General features: G+C 34.2%; 1 protein-coding gene across 7 annotated transcripts in view; it reads right to left on the bottom strand.

Annotated features, from left to right (window-relative positions):
- Positions 1–21,001, bottom strand: part of LOC111507040 (uncharacterized) — a 415,477-nt gene that overhangs the window by 156,968 nt on the left and 237,508 nt on the right. For 2 of the 7 annotated variants that reach the window (XM_074175698.1, XM_074175701.1), the window contains exon 1: positions 6,750–6,932. The exons of 2 other annotated variants lie outside the window; for them this stretch is intronic. The gene's annotated coding sequence lies outside the window, so the exon portion shown is untranslated. Of the gene's footprint in view, positions 1–6,749; positions 6,933–21,001 lie in introns of those variants that run through there. 3 more of the 7 variants (XM_074175702.1, XM_074175705.1, XM_074175704.1) reach the window with 2 other exon arrangements.

Below are 21,001 nucleotides of genomic sequence, written 5' to 3'. Positions count from 1 at the left end.
TATATAAACAATTGTGTGCATATTCATTGAATAAAAACGAATGAACTATGAATGAAGATGAAACTTTTACAAATTACGATATAAATTGAAGAAGATTGGGCGTATGAATGGTTGTGGGTAGTTAAAGGTGTTGAAAGAGGCGGAAAATGTTATTCACAATAGATATTTCCTTCCTGAGATGTTGTATGGGAGTCCAAATGATAATATATAGGAAGAATCATGTTAGAATATTGTATTTAGTTTAAAGTGTTAGTTGGGAAATATTCCTCGGAAACGTTAAACGGAAAGATTAATTTTTCTTTCGTTTTGTGCTCAAAGTCTGAACCTAGCTTTGCAATAAACCGCCTCATTTATTTTAGATATTTGTGAGGAACTCATAGATGACGTTTCTGTGAAGGCTTCGCGTAGTTTCTCATCTTCACTCACTCATAAATTGATCTCAGTGTTGTTACCCAGAGAAGTGATTCTCGTCTTTCGTCTCGTTTTGTCTTGTTTGAACGAGATGAAACAAAGTTTTTCACTGAAAAAATCGTGTCTCGACAAGAAGATACTTTATAAAAATTCATTCTATATTGATTTCACATACATAGCTATCAAAGAACAATTACATTTTCATTCTTGATACAGAAATTTCATATTCTGACCACTACAGTATTACCAGTGAGATCTCACAGAACAATATAGTGAAACTTTCAATAACTTTCTGTCAAAATTAATCTTTCACTGACAACCTGTTCATCACAACTCTCAAGTTTCATTTTCATGTCATCAAAGTAATCACCACATTTCATCATACTATTTGTATATTTTTGAAATAGTTTTATTCTTAACGTACATATATGAAGATCCTCTATGTTACATTTTTGCTGGCTTCATTATAACATCAACGATGTTATAATATCACCGATGTTATAATATCATCAATGAAGACACAATAAAAGCTTCGGAAGCTCAAACAGAAAAAAAAATCGCAATATTTCTGCCTCTGACTGCTACACCCGATTCAACTTCCCTAAGTTATTCCTTAACTTAGCAAGTGTGTTTCATCGAATGTGTATGATTTGAATAAAAAAGGAGGAGAATTCACGGATCAGCACTCTAGAAATGGGGGGGAGGTAAACCGCGAATACGTGTTTCTGGCTATTGGCCTCATCAACGTGGTGAAGCCAAGTGCAAAGATGGGAAACACGTGGTTGCCGAAAACAGGAAATAACACCAACAGGAGCTTACCGCACATTTGTGGTTCCAGTAAGGAGACCTAAAATTTCTAGGATACATCCAACATTACCACGTAGGCAGCTTTCGCACACTTGTGGTTTCAGTTAGAAGACGTAAAATTTCAAGGATACACTCAACATTACCATGTAGGCAGCTACAGCTACGTGCGTGACTTTCGGGTGCAAGATATAAATATAAAAAAAGCTTTTACCAAGTGTGTATGATTTGAATAAAAAAGGAGTAGAATTTACGACACAGTACTCTGAAAAATTAGAGGGCAAACCACAGACACGTGTTTCTGACTACTGGCCTTATCAACGTGGTGGAGCCAAGTGCACAGATGGGCAACACTTGATTGCCGAAAACAGGAAATAAGATCAACACTACCTCATATTCATAGTTCGGGTTAGGAAACCTAGAATTTCTAGCATACACCCAACATTAACACGTAGGCAGTTACAGCTACGTTCGTGACTTTCGGGTCCCGCAGGAAATAAATATAAAAAAGTTTTATCGAGTGTGTTTCATTTGAATCCGAGATTGGATATAATATAGCAATTTCAGAGTATGCTTAGATAGAGGTGCAGCTTCATATCTGTGAGCAATTTTGAAGAAGATTCAATTTGAGCATTATGAATCATTAAAAACTGGTGTATGAAACACTTTCTAGTATCTGAGAAGCTGACTTTGCTATATCAATAACGTGATGTGAATATGATGCAATAATTTGAAAATGAATATGGATATACATTTCCTTTATAACTCATTCTATTTTTTCTGCAAGCTTCTTTCTATTTTCGGAAAAGCAATTAGCACATTGAAATATAACAGAACTGACTGAATCATCATAAATGAATTCCATGGAGAGTATCCAAATCTACTCAGAAACAATTCTTATAAAATTATTCCGTTTTTATATTTTTGCGATTTGTTTTCCGTATGATGATTGAATAAACAATTTACATTTCTGTTTTATTGTGGGTTGATCTGCAGATGGTATAGTTATGTTAGTATTTATAACCTATAAATATTCAGGTTTGTGACAAACTTGATTGTAACTGGGCACTTTGCATTAAATCAAAATGATTTTGACAAATATACTTTGAATTTTTGTAATAAATTATGTTTATGACTTGACGTTTATAAGAATAGTGACATCATAACATGGATGACAAATTGAGAAGTTTACTTTTATGTTGAAAAAATTAAGTCTTACCTACTCATTTGGATGGTCAATGTCTTTCTTTAACGATTCTGACATATTGGTTGAATAAATATCTAATAAATAAATTCTAAAGATTAACAGAATAAGTATTGAATTTTATCATAGAGAAACGATGATCTTTTTGAATAATTCCATTTTGAGAGAGCTAGCACACTGAAACTTATTTAGAAACATGATAAATTCCAATCGATATCTATTACGGTTATGATATACTAATTATCATACATTCTTTCTACATTTGAATTTGGAATTTTGTAAAATGTCCAGGACTCACCGTGAAGTAGTATAACAGGGGTTTTCAGAAAAGTAGTATAACAAAATGTCACTGTAACTGAAATCTAACTCCTTTTAGAAGATGAATCAGAATCGCAATTATTATACAGTGTCATCCCCAAAGTATGTACCATATGAGAAACTTATTTATTAAGGGTTTTTCGACAAAAACATATTCCTGATGAAAGTTTGTGCATTCCCTAAAACTGAACATGCACCAACAAAATACAGTGAAACACACGTAATATACGAGGATCCTTCAAATATTTGATTTCAAGACAAGAGTAAAGTACTCTTATTTTGAAAAATACCGGAAAATGTTATTCCAAAAAGTTTTTCAGAAATAAAAATACATCTAGTTTTGAAGTCATGGGACATCTAAGTGACGTTTTATTTTTAAACCCATTTTTTTTAAAGGGTACTATGAAAAAAATTGCTATAACGACAAATAAACAGCATCCTGTAAACGACGGTTTATTCCAAAAGCCTGCAATATTACAAAATATACAACTATGGTGTTGACCACGGTCAATTTTTCTGAAGAGTCAAATAATTTTCAAAGTTTTTGGTGCAAAGTTATTTTTATTTTTTGTTAACACCGAAAATCACTCGAAATTATACTGTGTTGAAAGAAGAACTTGATATTCAATAATATCAAATCACAAAACATAAAAAATAAAATAGGAATTTCGGAACAAACTCATTGACTTTATGTAGATTTTCTTGTCCAGAATAATTCTCCAAAATGCAATACAGTATAATTTTGAATAATTTTCGGTAATAAAAATAACTTTGCACCAAAAACTTACTCTACAAAAAATTGAAAGTGGCCAACACCATAGTTGTGTAATTTGTAATACTGCAGGCTTTTGAAATGAACTGTCGTATACAGGGTGTTGTCTATTTATCGTTTTAGCAAATTTTTTTCCATAGTCCCCATTTAAAAAAATGGGTAAAAAAATAAAACTTCACTTGGATGGCCATGATTTCAAATCTGGATGAATTTTTCAATGCTGAACAACTTTTCTAAATACCATTTTCCAAAATTTTTCAAAATAAAAATACTTCACTCTCAAAATCAAATATTTGAAGGCTCCTCGTATATTACGTGTGTTTTACTGTATTTTGTTGGTGCATATTCAGTTTTAAGGGATGCACAAACTTTTATCAGGAATAACTTTTTGTCGAAAAACCCTTAATAAATAAGTTTCCCATATGGTGCCTACTTTGGGGATGACACTGTATAAGTAGTTATATTACTATTACCCTCCGTCTGTTTTTGATATGACGAACATTTTTTTAAATACTTTCGAAACCAAATAAGTAAACAATTTATTGAAAAAACAAATATTTGTGAATTATACAAACTCATTAATGAAAATAGAATTCGACTCGAAATTTGTTGATATTGGTGATGATTTCATTTACATCTTTGAGATGGTAATGTATCAGACAATATTGAAAGTTTCTTATAACTGTGAATAAACAATGACGTGGAGTACCGTATGGTCAAGATAAAGGAAACGGTTTGACGAATTTCAATCATTATAATTTCTCTAGTTTCTCGGTACTGACGATTCCCAATAGGCTGAAACAGCTGTCTTCCGGTGGCTCTTAAATTGAAATCAATATGGGAATGATCAGAATGGTAGAATGGCTATATATATATATATTACACACATTTTACGCCACATTATATATATATATATATATATATATATATATATATATATATATATATATATATATATATATATATATATATATATGAATAGATAAGTACTTTTTGATCACTCCCATATTGATTTCAATTTAAGAGCCACCGGTAGACAGCTGTTTCAGCCTATTGGGCATCGTCAGTACCGGGCATGCGGTCCTCGATTGAAGACAAAATGTGAAAAACCAGAAATGTACTTGATAAAAATAGCTGCGTAAACGCAAACGAAACATAAGTGGAACTACCCTATTGGTGTGACACCCAAGTCAACTTGACAAGTTTTTATGTCAGTGTTGGTGGTTTGACCAATCAAATAATTAGTGACTGGATTAACTATAAATCGGTTAGGCGTACATATTCTCGAACCATCAGTCCACTCTTTCGTATCTGTGTCGATAGTCTCATACCAAGTTTCGTCTAAATAGAAAATTTGCTGTAGTTCTTGTCTATATTTAGTTTTTTGTTCTAAGTATTTGTTATGCAATTCCGCTATTCTTCTGCTTTCCATAACTGCTTGGCGTTTGTTTATTATTTTAAATCTAAATCCTGGTTTCTTTATCCAATTCTGAAGAGTTTTGTAACAGCAGCTCACGTTATGGTCGGAAGTATTCAATTTCTTCCTTATGATTTCAGTTGTGGGAATCTTATTACTTTTGTAACAGTCGTTAATTGTTTTTTAATGATTTTATTAGATGAACATCTAAAGGTTTTGATACTCCAGCATCACATCGCGTCTTGCGTTCAAAATATTTGTTTTTGAATATTTTACGTACAGTTGAGAAAGGAATGTCGGTCAAATCTGATATTGCTTGTAATAGTTTTTTTCTCTCGAAACCAATGTAGATTCTTATATACATTGAAACATACTCTCTGTGTTTCAATATTGAAATACATCCGAATCTTATTTACTGGTATCTCTTTTTCACATTGTTCACCATCGCTATTGGAATCACTACGCAGGAAATAGTATGCGTTGTTATCACACTCGTTATTACTATTAGTACTTGTCCAAGGACGCCACATTTTAAATAAATAACAGAAATCTAGAGTAAGTTTCAACACTCAAATCGCGATCAGTTCCTGAGCTGAACATTGACGACACAACGGCGGTACTCATTGCTTCATTTTATTGATCACCTTAAAATGACTTCAAATTTAATTTTATGACTCTACATCCAATCATAAAACTCAGTATAAATTATCCAATACGAACCGCCAGTTCTTCAGTCCACGTGGACTAATTCGTAGCCGCATTATTACTTTGTATTGGTTTTTTGGCCTTTAAATTCGCCGATAGCTTTAAAATCACTATATCAGTTACTTTGACTAAACTGAATATTTCAGTACTTGGTACGTTCCCGATCTCAACAGAAAAATAATTGTGATACAGAATATCCCTTTTTTCGATGTTCACTCACACAAAATTGAAAAAACTAATTAATTATACTATTTTCATTTCAAAAAGTTGCATCAGTCCAAAACGATGGAAGGAAAGTTTTAGGATGATAAATTGGTAAAAATTATATTAAAGAAGTAACGTTTTCATTATTCAGTTTACAGAAAAGTATTTTTTTTCAAATAATAGTTGATCGTTAAGGTGAACCATGATATTTCGGGTTTGTCTTCGCAAAAAAAAAAAAATTGGATACAAGTCTGTTGGAGAAAGGATTGTCAGTCAGAACTCGTTTACTCGATTATTGATATGTTAAACTTCCCACATTTAAATTCCAAATGAGTATCAGCAAAAAAATCAAAACATTCATGAACTTTGCGATAACAAATTCCTGAAGGTACATTTTTTCTGGTAATAGGTCAATGTGGGTAATTCCTAAGCACGATTGAAGCCGCGTATTCATTGAAATTACGAAATCGGTAGAGCAAAGCTTTTAAAAAAATTCAAAAATTGGAAATGAGTCGTGACAGTACATATAGAGAGTTCAAAACTTGAAGTAGATCTAGGTATATAATAATAAACAGAGCTACTTTTTTTCGTCATTTTGCGAAACTTCCAAGCAGAAACATGATTTTTATGGAATTTGCGAGAAAAAATGTCAAATTTGACATGTTTAGAGAAGCACATGATGAAGAGAAAGAGGCTGATTTCCACTTATTTCCTAGGCCTAAACTAGCTGAGGTTTCAACCATTGATTAAATCTATTATTAAAATAAATTCCATATGCTGCAGACTTAATGTGTAACATTGTATGTATAAGACCTTGACCCTGCTTCTCAGCCAACAAAACCTACAAGATGCCGGGTACACGCTGTCTGAAAGATAACAATTGCAAATCGATGAAAATCTCACAATGTACTCACACTCTCTACAAGAAAACTCGCAACGAAACCAACTGAATACACTTTCAAAATTTCGTCAAACTCCTCAAAACACCGTTGAAGATGCCGAAACTATCACCGACACAACAAAAGACCATCAGTCTCTCCGCACCTACTTCTCTAATACCGTAATAAGTCGATCCCGCGTGTAACAAACAGTAACCCGTCTCGCAAAGACAACAAAAACTCACTGAATATTGACGAAATTAAACCAAGAGCCAGCTGTCGCGAAGAGAGCCCACATCACGTCGACGTAAAAGGAAAAGCCGTCCTCCTAGCTTGATGGCTGCCGCCTTATTCCGAACAATGCTCACTTTTTCTAATTATTAGAAGCAGGTGGATGTTCGGACTTCGCCGAAAGCGCACATTAAACATTCATGGGTTTTTGTGTTTGATTGATTGTAGCGGTGTTTTTTATAGTTTCATATTGTTAAGATTCGCACCGTGCTCGAGATTTTATGTAAAAAGTTCATCAAAAAAGGTACGTCAGCCAAACAGGCGATAGTTCTTTCTATGCTTTCCAACTCGGACTTTTTTACTACGGTCAAAAGTGGAGCTTCTTGAATCACAACACAACAAAAAAATATTGTTTGAATGTTTCCTATACTAAATTAGTCAATTTCTACTAATTTTGGGGTGATAAAAACGAAAATAACAATGAAAAATTTTATTAGCTCTGGTTTTTGAGATACACAGTACTTAATCTTAAAGAGTAGTTATACTATACGTGAAAAGTGAAAGTAGATAAAACAATATTGTTATGTTTCTTTTAGAATATTTTAAGTACAAAATTAATAAAAAAACATTATTCTTAGTGTTTTGACAAATAAAAGAAGTTTGTACCACCAAATTTCAATTAAGTCCATCCGATTCATTGTAAGATCGCTGTCGTTTAGCTTGTCTTTTATAAAACACTTCTGGAGCATCCCTACACACAGACCAGCAGTTGTCTGCAAGCATTGTTTCATTCCAACGGCCCTGATATCTCTGTTCCATTAAGGCAATGTCTTGATGGAATCTTTCTCCTTGTTCGTCACTCACAGCTCCACAGTTTTGTGGAAAGAAATTAAGATGAGAGTGAAGAAAATGAATTTTTTAGGACATGTTGCATCCAAGTTGGTGGTAAGCTTGAAGAAGCTCTTTAACCAATGCTGTGAAGTTATCATCTCTTTTGTTACCTAAAAACCCATGTACAACCCCCTTAAAGGCTTCCCAGGCTCTTTTTTCATTTCCTGTTAAAATCATGTCAAAAGCAGGATCATTTACGATTTCACGGATTTGAGGCCCAATAAAGATGCCTTCCTTGACTTTAGCATCACTCAACCTGGGAAACTTTGCTCTCAAGTACTTAAAAGCTTGTCCTTCCTGGTCCATGGCCTTCACAAAGTTTTCCATTAGTCCCAACTTAATATGTAATGGGGGAAGGAGAACATCCTTAGGATCTACAAGAGGCTCGTAAACTACATTATTCTCATTAGGGTTTAGGTCTCGTGTAGGCCAGTTCATTTTTTTATAGTGAGATTTTCTATCCCGACTGTCCCACAGACACAAAAAACAACAGTACTTGGTGAACCCTAATTGCATTCCTAGGAGTATAGCAATGACTTTCAGATCACCACAGGTGTGCCACTTGTGTTGTTCATATTTGATTGATTGGAGAAGTGTTTTCATATTTATATACGTTTCCTTCATGTGAACTGCATGACCTATAGGAATAGAGGGTAGCTGATTTCCATTATGCAGAAGTACAGCTTTTAAGCTTAGTTTTGAAGAGTCTATAAACAGTCTCCCTTCAGATGGAGTGTAATCCAAATTCAAGCAGTCCATCAAACCATTAACATCAGAACAAACTAAGAGGTTTTAGTTTCTCTCAAAAAAAGGAAGCAAATCTTTTTGACGCTGTCTGTACTGAGATATTTTCACATCATGTTTTAGAAGATTCCACTGTTGCAGTCTTGACTCTAACAGCTCAGCCTTTTCCTTAGACAAGCGAAGATCTCTTATAAGGTCACTCAACTCTGCTTGACTAATTCTGTGCGGATCACTAGACCTATCGCTTACCTCAAAATCAGGGTCATAGGATGGGTTGCTCCTTCTAAACAGTCTTCATCACCTCCCTCTAAAATTTCATAGTTTTGGGGTGGAGAAGGGACTGGCAAATTGTCTGAGTGTGGTACAGGCCGAAGAGCAGATGGGAGATTAGGGTATTTAACCGTTCCTCTTTTCTTCATAGATAAACCTTGCTTAATGGGAGGAGTTAAGCAGAAATAACAGTCGTCTGTATGATTGGTAGGCTCACGCCAAACCATAGGTACTGCAAAAGCCATTGCCCGGTTTTTATTTTTCAGCCACTCTCGCAATATGACGGAACAAGAATTACAACATATATGAGGAGCCCATGATTTATCTTGGTCTCCAACTTTCACACCAAAATAATGTTCATAGGCTGTCTTAACGATAGGTGTCATTTTACGTTTCTGAGCCTTAAATGTTATTTCACCACAAATATAGCAAAAGCTATCGATAGAATTCACACACTTTCGAGGCATTTCAGATCAGCACTTAAATTAATTTAAAAATCAACTTCACACGATAATTTCAATAGCAACCACGTGCGTACAATTGACAAACTCACATAGGTTATGTTTACTACTTAAGAACAGCTGATGAGAGGGGTGTTATGTAAACAAACATGTGTACCAACTGTTGGTGATGAAATATTTCATTTGTTGAAAACTCAATATACATATATATAATATAATGATACTATATCTTGAAAACAAGAGCTAATATATAATTTTTATGGTCACTTTCGGTTTTAACACGTGGAAATACATTAAAATCATCTAATTTCAACCCCGAAACAAAAACTTTGTTGTGTTGTGAATTATTGGGTCTCCCTATACTTCTTACTAAATGTCAAATCTGTAACATATCCATTATATGCAGGAGTTTAAGAGTTTCCTCAAAATACGTTAGTGTTTATATTGTATTTGTGAGTTGATGTTTGGTCTTTCACATCACTTGTCATTTCATCTATCTTCAATGCTACAAAGCACTATTCAGATCAGGGATGCTCAAACGATCGATCGCCATCGACTAGTCGATCGAGTGTTTTTAGAGTCGATCTCGAGAAAAAATTCCGATATAGAACTATTCACAGATTGTGTTTTAGTAGATAGGTCACTAGAACAATATGAAATAAACTAATAGAATTTATTCGATCCATAATTAGTCCAGAATAACACCCTCATCACTTTCTTTCATCGTAATAACCCCCTTGCTAGCGGCAAAAGGCAGCTTCATCAAAGGAACGCGCTGTACTTGTCAAAGAAAAGCCGCGGTGATTCCCGTCGATTTTTCTAGAAACTTCGGGCGGCGTGTTTGGCGGGAACATTCGAAACTTCTTTCGCGCCGATATAAATAAATGCTGAGGACATGCAGTGCCACGCTTCAACATCCAAAATCACCCTTTAGTTAAGTTTAGGCACTACAGCTCATTTGTTCTATAAGAACCAATAAACTCGCAATTTTGAATAATTATTAGTTTTTTCATTGACATTTTAGAGCAGACCTACACTTTACCTTGACTAAAAAAATGCATATTGTGCGGTAAACTAATATCTATGCCACGATACACCCTATCTAGACGAAAATCCTGCATCACATATACTTGCAGCTTCTCAGAGTCGATCGATCATAGTCTAACAGTTCGCCAACAGTTCAAGTTTGAGCGCTCCCGATCTAGATAACCAAACCGTAACAAAGTAAGATACTGTTGTTTGTTGATTTATCTTTCCAACATTTTCTACGAGCAATCTGAACGGTATTTGACGCTCTCCAGACCTTTACTTACAAGTAATCATGAATAGTTTCTGCTTAGAAATCTCTACCAATAATACTGATATTACCCCATATTGTCTTCAATCCTATTTCTATAGAATAACTCTAGCTAATGGCAGCAGCACTTTTGTTTTTTCTTTCTAATGAGATGTTTCAACATTGGCTAGCAACTCACATCTCTGTTGTCAATAAAAAAATATCAATTCTGACGATATGAAAGAAACTGTTAGCTTAGTTTATAGTACATTCATTTCTTGAGTATTAAATGATATTTATTTGTTCAACTGGGCAGAGAAGTAATTACTAGTATCTCATTGCAGAGGCGAAGCCGAGGCAATGGAACTTGCCAAGACATTTGTTTCTTTTTCGTTTGGAACATATGATTTTTTGAACAGGGTGTTTAAAAAATCAAAATGAAATAAGTCTTGTCTTAGTAACTGCCGCGGCTAGTTTTTCATTGGTGAGGCGAAGCCGAGGAATTTGCCAAGGCATTAGATTTGTTTCTTTGCCATGTCGAACATTTGATTGTTTTTATAGTGTGTTTAAAAAATCAAACTGATACACTCGTCTTATGATTAGTTTGTTGGTGAGAGGTATAAAGAATAGAATCAAGAGATGAATCGAAGAATATACATCAAATTTTGTGTAAAAATGGAATTGAGTGGTCAAAAACACTTGAAATGTTGTCAGTGGCATACGGTGATTGAACTCTGAGTCAAAAAAATGTTTACAAGTGGAACAAGCTTTTCACAGAAGGTCAAGAAGATATGAATGACGATGCTCGTCCTAGACTCACATCACATCGACAACCAATGAAAATGTTGAGAAGAACATTGGTATGAAGAATCGTTGAATCAATAGAGATATCTGAGGATGTCGGCATATCGGTTGGCTCATGCCAAGCAATTTTTTTGAAAATTGCTGAATGTTGACCAGAAAAAATCTGTCACATAAGCATCGCTCACGAGTTTTTGAATTACGTCAACGGCGAACCGGATTTGCTCGAAAGGGTCATAACTAGTGACGAATAATGGATTTATTGTTATGATATCGAGACCAATTGTTATCCTAATGGATAATTGGAGCCCAGAACAGCCAAGACCAAAAATAGCACGTCAAGTTCGATTGAATGTCAGGATTCTGCTCACAGTTTTCTTCGATTACGCGTAGTGCATTAGGATTTCTTGCCGCATGCCCTTTCGGTTAGTTATGCGCCGTTTGCGAGAAGCAATACGAAGAAATTCTCCGATATTGTGGAAAATAATCCATGATTTTTGCTTTACGATAATACACGTGCTCACTCGTCATTGCTTTTTGTAATTTTTTTGGCAAAAACAACATCGTAATCATGCCTCAGACACCGTATTCACCAGATTTGCTCCCTGCGACTTTTTTTGCTCCCAAAATTGAAGAGTCACATGATAGGACTGCGTTTTGGGAAGCTTGGGGAGGTGAAAACCGAATCGGAGAGAGCTCAAGGTCATACCAAATAGTGCATATCAGAACTACTTTGAGGAGGACGAAATAAAAATTGATAAGTGAATGAATGTTTTTTGAGAAAAATGAAAATTCACCTAATTTTTTAAACAGACAGCGTTGTGTATAGTTGCAATTATAATCTTTCTCATCGATTAACATTCCTACCAAGATAACTGAACATTATTATTTTCATTAACACTATTAACAATTACCACAAATTTCTCTTACGACTCTAGATCATTTCTCATACAAAACAGTCATGTACGTATGTTGTTTCACAATAAAGTTTCACAATTAATACCCAATATGACACCGGTAACCTTTCCTTAGACTAAGTTGAAATGCTGCGACAACAAGGGTCAAAAAGTCTCGTGTTCTATGGCCTCTAGCCTAACTGTTGTTTCTCGAAGTAATTAAATTCTTCCTACGTTCAGTCGGTTTCCACAAACGAAAAATCTCATTAGAGATTGTTAAATGACTAGACGCCGCGTAAGGCAAGTATTATTCAATATTGCCCTACTTAAATAACATCGGTTACTGAATATGCCAATGGCGTATTTCATTATTAGCGCAAAATTCGATTTATGTATTATTCAAAGGAACTGAGCAATCTGTGATTTACGTGGATGGCGTTTAGTCGTACATAATAGCTGGTTGATGTTACTGAACTTTGAAACGTTCTAAACTGAAATTTATTTTATTTTTTCTTGTATTTTACTGAACCAAACATGTAATAGAAAATAAAAAATAATGATCAACTAGCAAATATTTGATATTTCTAATTCGTAAGTTGAAAGAACATTTTCTTTTTATGATCGTCATTATTGACAGAATCATGCAGATGTTCAATTTTAAGGTATATATTGCTAGTGAAACATTTTAACGTGATATTTCTAATATATTCAATTGAATTTCTTTGAATTGATGTGAATGAATGGTCAGAATGAAAGGTTTTGTTTTGAGTGTTATTGTTCTAATATAGCTACTAGTTGCTTCACGATACCCCATATTCAAGGGTTATCCAACAGACTAAAAACTGCCTCATCACAAAACATTCTAAGGATACCTCGTTCTGATTATGATATGCTGGAATATGTAAGACAAACAAACCAATTTTCAAAAAACAGATTGAAGCATCATGAAAATGCTTGTTCTGAAATGCACCGGAAGAAAACCAACAAGACGAGCTAACTATGTTATCAAAATTTGCGAGCAGGCTGTCGCCTCCAAAAATCTCGTCTACCGGCAGTGGCGCAAAAATCCCAGTGCCGAAAACCGAACTAGGTTTGTTGATGCTCATAACAGCTGCAAATTCAGAATAAATAAAAGCAAAGAACTTCACAGTTAGAGAATTAGGGATAAACTGCCTGTCAATTCCAACGAGTCTAGATCCTTCTGGTCAGTAGGTGAAACTGCTAATCAAAACTTTACAAAATCCAAAATTACACCACTAACACAAGCAGGTGATTCAATTGCAACAACAGCCATATAAAAAACAAATCTTCTAGCTGATCAACGTCTAGTCAGGCAAATTTCGAAACAGAGCACAATCAACAAGGCAGCTGGTTATGATGAAGTGCCCGTCATCGTGCACAAATAACCTCGCATCAGTTTTTGCAGAATTCTGAACCTGTCTTGTGAAGAAGGGGTTTTTTCTTCTTGTTCGAAGAATTCTCGCGTTCAGCCTGTTCTCGAAAACCAGCAAGAAAAATCTTCCAAATAACTACAGACCAGTCGCTTTGCTACCAATGATATAAAAAATGACGGAGAAAGCCGTAAATCACCATATCCTTAAATATTTGTAAGGCTTCAACATATTGAACGATCATCAATATGGCTTTCGGAAAAGATCAATGGTCACCTTCTATCGTATGTAACCCATATTTGGAATAATGAGAACATAGAGAGTTAAGAGCTTTGTGCTTGATATTTCTAAGGCCTTTGACTGCGTGTGGCATGTCTTATCGGATCATTTTTGTGTATGGCTCTCCAGCTTCCTGAAAGATCGTTTCCTGCAAGTAGCCGAATACTTTTACCATCAACGCTGGTGTTGCCCAGGGATCCATATTGTCTCCAACCCTCCTTTTATTGTATATCAACGACCTATTGATAAAACGAATAATACAATATATTGCTTTGCTAACGACAGCATACTTCTCTCGTCATTCTATTTGGTTTCCAGGACATTGGCTGCGGATGCACATCTTCACCGGTATAGCAGGAGGTTGCATATCCTGAAGAGGATCTAGAAGTGATTTCGAATTGGGGTGAAACTAACCAGGTTCTATGCAATACCACAAAAACCCAGGGAAATGTTTTCTCTAAAAAGTTTGTTGGGGGTTAAAATAGACACCAATAGGTCTTGGTATAATCGTGTCGCTGGAATTGCAAAGGCTTCTTCTCAAAACCTTGAAACACTGTTCAGAACCAGAAAACTGTACACACATCAGCAACTTTTGATTCTTCATAAAGCTCAGATCGGACCTTCTTTCGAGTATTGTTCTCATGTATGGAGCTCCGCCCCTACATACCCTGAAGCTGCTGGATTCCATCCAGAAAGGAGCCATCCGCTTGATTGGAGTGCAAACATCACTTGCAAGTAAGGTTGGGGATTTGTCTCTCTTATATAGTGTTCGAGTGACTTGAGCACATTTGATTCCACCAAGAGCGGTAGATATCAGAAACACGCGACGATCTGTGACTGGTCATTGTTTTGAGGTTCAACTCGGTACACCTCGAACTTCACTGTTTGAAAACTATTTAATTTCGAGAACTGCGTTTATGAGGAATAGACTTCCTGAGAACGTTTTTCCAAATGAATATAATCTCCAGGAATTCAAATCCAATGTGAATCGCTACTTTCGCACGGGCACTGCTATTAGAGTGCCTTAAGGATATTACTGTAGTGCTTGTGTTTTGTCTCTGAAAAAATATCGTTTTCAGAAATGGTTACCGATAAAAAAGTGTGAAACTAAAAACTGATTACAATAGTTTCAACAATATGTCTAGGAATTTGTTTGCTAACTCATGAACCTACTCTTAGGTAACATAAGAAGGCTTTCAAATTATTCAGAAAAACAAGTTAACTTTATTTACAACCTCTTATTCACATTCACCGAGAGAAGTTATTTCATTAGATTGCACATCCAAGATACTACTGATTTTCCACAAAATTTATATAAGTTGTGATTATTTCATATATACACCATATTCTACTGAAAGTAAAATTTTTATAGAAAGTCTGAACGTCATTTAGACGACATCATTACTCGTTACAATCATGGTGAGTTTGCTGATCAGAATTGTATTGCACTGGAGTTTTTCTGAAGTACCTATCAGAGTATTTTGAGTATGTATGAAATATTATTTTTACAGCCGCCTTGCAGAAAACCGAAACGTTGGCAATAAAAACTGTGAATACAAATTAGCCTATTTTTGAATCCACTTGCTCGTGAGAAGGCTACTTATAAATATTAGTATATTTTTTGATATTACCAACTACTTCCGAAAATGTAACTAGAAATCCACTATCTTAACAAATTTTGAAAATTCTCTACATGACTGGTAGTATATGTTAATGGATTGGCCAGTTTTGTGTTTTTTGTATCATCTATGATGCGCTATGTAGGTAGAGTTAATTTTTTAGTTATTTGAACGTAAATATTAAGTATAAAACTGGTGATAACTATACAGATACCAGTCATATGAATTACACCAGTTGAAAACTATATTAGAAATAATGCATTTGCTTCAGACGTAGATTTAGCAATATTCAATTGCGATAACTTTTTCACCTTTTCTTGATGTATTAAGGTTAATGGGTCAAAAAAATGTATCACAATAAATTAAATACTCTGATAATATCATTCGCGAAACAAATGCTGACTGGGTGATACATTTTTGAATGACAAATGAGGGCGTTATCAGAAATCTCATTAAGGTCACGGATAAGCGGCAATCAGGTTTGGCAAGTTTTGTCGACTTCGAGTCCATTATACTGTTACCAGGTTAACATTCTTTTGTTTTATATATATATAGGCTATCTTTGAATATCGAGAAAAATCTTGACTCATTTTATAAGGTCATAGAGTTCAGTTCGTGGGTGCTTTGTTGGAAAAAAAAAGTTGTAATAAGACATATAAGTTGACCAAATATTCATTGCCATTTATTCTTTCTGAATTTCTTTCATCTGATAGAATAATTAACAGATGCTCGTGAAATAGATACCATCATTATATTCCTCTCGGAAATAATTTGCAACGCCACTTTGATGAAAGTAAGTTTGGGACATTGTTGTTTCAAAAAATGGCTTGTTGATGTTATTGTTCTTTGCTGGTAAGAAGATATAGATCGAAGTCCATGTTATCTAAACTCTCTCGAAGTATTAATGATCGTAGTTGAAATATGTCACAAGATATCGAATGATGTCGGGTCTCAAAGCAGTGCTGCCTGAACATGACTACAGCATCCATAGTCAACCAGAATTCTAAGGATTCAATGAAGTTGAGCTTTGTGGGAGAAAAATTCATTGATGCACTGCTTAATTCTCAATCTTCTGGTTTTTGATAACTAATCTGCCTACTTTCATAAAAAACAGTGGCAGCTAAACAGTTTACTGCAAGTTTGCTAACAGGTATATTTGGAAATTACGTAAATATTATTCCCTTCATCAGAAATTAGGTTTTCTATATTGGTAATAGCTCTTGGATCAATTTACCAACCTAACCTTTCAGTCAGGGCAGAACATTTTTGAGTCTCTCCAACATTTTGTCGGGCTGATTCCATTTTCAATTCGGTTTTGAAAAGGTATAAACTTGATTTGGATTCATTTTATGAAGCGGTGAATTTTTTGCTGAAGTTGATTTAGGGGCAGAAGAAGTGGATGTTTACTTTTTCTTTGCCGTGTATTGTAATTTGAAGATCCACGAGATCCGTCTGAATTGTATTCCTTATGGACAAGGTATAATGATTCAAGATTTGAAATATACAGTTTTCCATCGATTATCCAGTGGTTTATTCATCATTCAGTGGTTCATATCTCGCATCAACATTCTGGAGTGAACTTTCCAGTTTGTCCTTTATTACAGTTCAGCACATTCTCTATTGCACCGGGAAAAATGATTGAAATCTACCTCGGAATTTTCATTTCGAACGAAGAAAATTACTTCAGTTTTATTGAAAATATACTCTCTCTATTGAATAATTCACATCCCCGAGCGTAATTTCAGTAGGCAATGTTCTTTTCATTGAGAATTAAATATTCATCTAATGTATGTGTGAAATCATAACGTATTATTTCATGTGAAGAGAATTACTAACTGGACGATGGGTATTTCCCCTTAGTGAAATGTAAATTTTCGCCATCTCTTTATCGAATGTAAAATTACGCTTGTATTTGTGAGCGATTATTGTATTGTTCATTCTTATCTACAGAAGCGCATCGGTTTGTCTGACGTGTGTATTAGAATATTTTTTTTGTTGGTGAAAATAAGTAAAGAAGGTGAGTACATTTCTTGTGAAATTTCAATAACTAGTCCAATAAACAGATGAATTCATTGAGTTTTCTCGTTATGCATTATAGAGTGTTTTTTATTACAAGTATATCCTAACCTCACATCGCGAATTATTTCATACTATATGGAATAGTACAACATATTTCAACTGATTTTCAAATAATTACAGAACATATATTTGAAAATGTTTGTGATAATTACTGAATGGTATTGAGAAAAAGAGATATATTCGATTCGATTTAAAAATGAATTTCTATGAGGAATAAAGTTTCGTATTGGTGGTTGCAATTATCGAACAATGTTAAATCGTAATTTCATTCACCTAAAAAATATCTGAACCTTTCATTCGTATCTCTCATAATTTTGGATAAATTTGAGGATTTGTGATTCTTATTATTGAACTTGAAAACATTTTTGCGATGGGAGGCAAGTTGGAACTCAAAATTGAAGGAATCGAGAAACACTTTAGGACCTTTTTGTTTCTGTTGAAGAGGTGAACAAAACACTTCATCACCAATTCATACCATATTATTATAGCTATATTTGCTATATTTCAGAAAATGTTGGAAAACATTTGGAAAAATCTAATTTTTTATTGAAACGGTTGAATATATATCAAAAATTTTTGAGAAATATTAATATTGAAGTCAAACTAGTAGTAGTTTTTCTCTAGGAATGTGTGTTCGTCAACTTACTGTGTTTTTTGATTTCTAACCCTATTCATTTGATGATGATATTTCATTTCTCTTTTAGGATAATAACAGGAATTGAGGAAAATAGAAAAAGGAATATTACTTTCATTTCTCTTTCCGAATAATACCACCATGAGCAAGAAAGAAAATGTGTTAATTTGAAGAATGGTTTTTTTATTTTGTACTGTTATTTGACTTTTTTGAAAATTAAAAAAAAATGTTTTGTAGAATTTCATTCCAAGAATGTATATGAACTAATTTTGTATATACATATTTTTTTTAATATATCAATGTGTAATATGTCTTGTGCATTCAATTATCTAAATTATGAGGAAAAATGGCCACTTAAGAGTCAAAAGTCAACATCCGATTGAGGTATCATTATCTTCAAAACTACTCTGAATACGGACCTTCTTACAACGGAATATCCCAAGGTAATATAACCCGTAAATGAAAAATTACACCGTAAAATTTTATAAGAGTATAGAATTCCACTGTGAAATTATATAAGAGTGTAAAATTCTACTGTAAAATTTTGTCAAGAGTGTAATATCTCGATATAAATTTATATCACAAATTTACCCTATAAAGTTTTATTTCAACACAAAAGTACACTCAAAATGAAAAATTACACTGAAAAATTCCACATTTGTCTTCGGGGTAGAATTACAAAATAATATTCCGCATGGAATCTAAGATCACACACGAAAGTAATTTCTCGCTAACATGGGCGGTAATTAAATTGCCACCGGTACCGGTGGAAAAATTTTTACCAGTGTGATTCAACTTTGTTAATTTTTTAGATTGTGAAAGGTTAAACATCCATAACACAAGTACCAACTCCACAAAAAATGTCTTTCAGAGAATAGCAATAGAGGTGTTCTTTAATATATTTCATTGTTTAATCTTTCACCAAATTAGAATAATTTAACTGAAGGTGAACATTCACCCTACTGAATATCAAAAGGCTAATATATAATTCGAAGATTGAATAATTTAATTCAGATTATCTGCTGTTACGACTCCAATTCGAATGACAAAACCCGTGACACAAAATTTGTGACAGTTCTGTGGAATGGTATTTGGACATTTTCATTCATCCAGAAACCTTAACAAATTTTATTATTTTTGTGGGGAATTTAGTTTGTATAGGTTGTATAGGTTCGATTTTTCTATTAAAGCCCGTCGAAAAGTAGAATGTATGTCAAAATTACTGTGAACAATAAGTCACTAATATGAAAAAAATATACCCATTTTGTTATTGTCATCACCAGAAAGTGTATAGATAACGAATGAAGCACTTACTGAAATATGGTTTTGAACATTGCAGTTTGTTAAAAATTGAGATAATTATTTCAAATAATCATGAACTTTCAATGTCTAGGTCGTACAAAGCGGAATCAAATGGAGAATTGAAAAAACCTTCAGACACGGTGACGTATTAACATACACGACACATGTTCATGTTACAAAGTAGTAAGTAAGAGACCTATTCACCCGGATTTTACCTAATTCAGTTCACTGCCAAGTCGAGAGATGAAAGGCATTTGCTGTATATTCCACTCATATTACTTTTTACAGGTATGCACGATTTCTTCAAGAATCGAGATGATGCCACTGTGCATCGGCATCCATAGATAGGTAACCGTGCACATCCACTATTGATATCACTTAGTGTCCCTGATAAAAATCAGTTCACACTCCATTATGAGATTTCTACGGGACAGTTTACAGAACCGCAACTTGTGTTTCACTTAACAATGACTTCTTTAGACATGCTCATACGATGAAGACTAAATATAGAATACTTTATGAATTTCCATCAAGTACCTATTGGCCAATTCCATCACATGAATAATATTCCAACTGACGTACAAAAATAATTGATATTGAAAGAAAGTTATTGTATATTGTTGAATGACAAGTGCGTTTTCAATTTGCCTTTTGGGTATTTTCACCTTCCATGCACAATCTGAACAAAAATCCAATTGTGAACTTCATACTGAACTTCTAGTTCACCCCGATAAAGTAACTGAGTGATTGCAATATATTGTCCTGAAAGAAAAATGTTTTTTATCAGTAACCTATATCACAAAACACAAGCACTCTCAGAGCGGTGCCTCTACGAGAGTAGCTATTCACATTTGATTTGTATTCCACATGAGTGCGGTTCTCCAAATGAAAGAGTTCTCAAAAACTGAAGTTCGAGGTGTACTGAGTTGAACCTCAAAACGATGAGCAGCCGCAGTGCGTCGCGTATTTCTGATATGTACCGCTCTTCGTGGAATCAAATGTGCAAACTCACTTGAACACTTCCCGTGACAGTATCTAAAGATTTCTTCGATGTTCGAGACTAGTACGGTTGCACGTGATGTTTGCGTCTCCAATCAGGCGGATGACTCTTTTCTGGATGGAATCCAGTAATATCCCTGATATGTTTGTGGGCAGAGCTCCATACATGAGAACAATAAATATTACTCGAGTTTTTTCCCAACACCAAATCGTTATTTATCTGTTTTAATTTTGCTCTTTGAAGATGATCACTTGGTGATCGAAACACGTGTCGAGGTGTTAAAAATAACGATTTGGTGTTGGGAAAAAACTCCAGTAATATTCATTACTACACCAAAAGTTCCAAACAGTGCATCATATGAGAACAATACTTCAAAAATGGTCTGATATGAGCATCAAAAGGTGTGTACAGTTT

This window comes from Leptinotarsa decemlineata, unplaced genomic scaffold, assembly GCF_025532065.1.
Source record: "Leptinotarsa decemlineata unplaced genomic scaffold, Ldec_3_MD MMD2_tig00001064_RagTag_RagTag, whole genome shotgun sequence".
Lineage (NCBI taxonomy): Eukaryota > Metazoa > Arthropoda > Insecta > Coleoptera > Chrysomelidae > Leptinotarsa > Leptinotarsa decemlineata.
The sequence above is the reverse complement of the archived record's forward strand: the minus strand, read 5'-3'. Positions and strand labels throughout refer to the sequence as shown.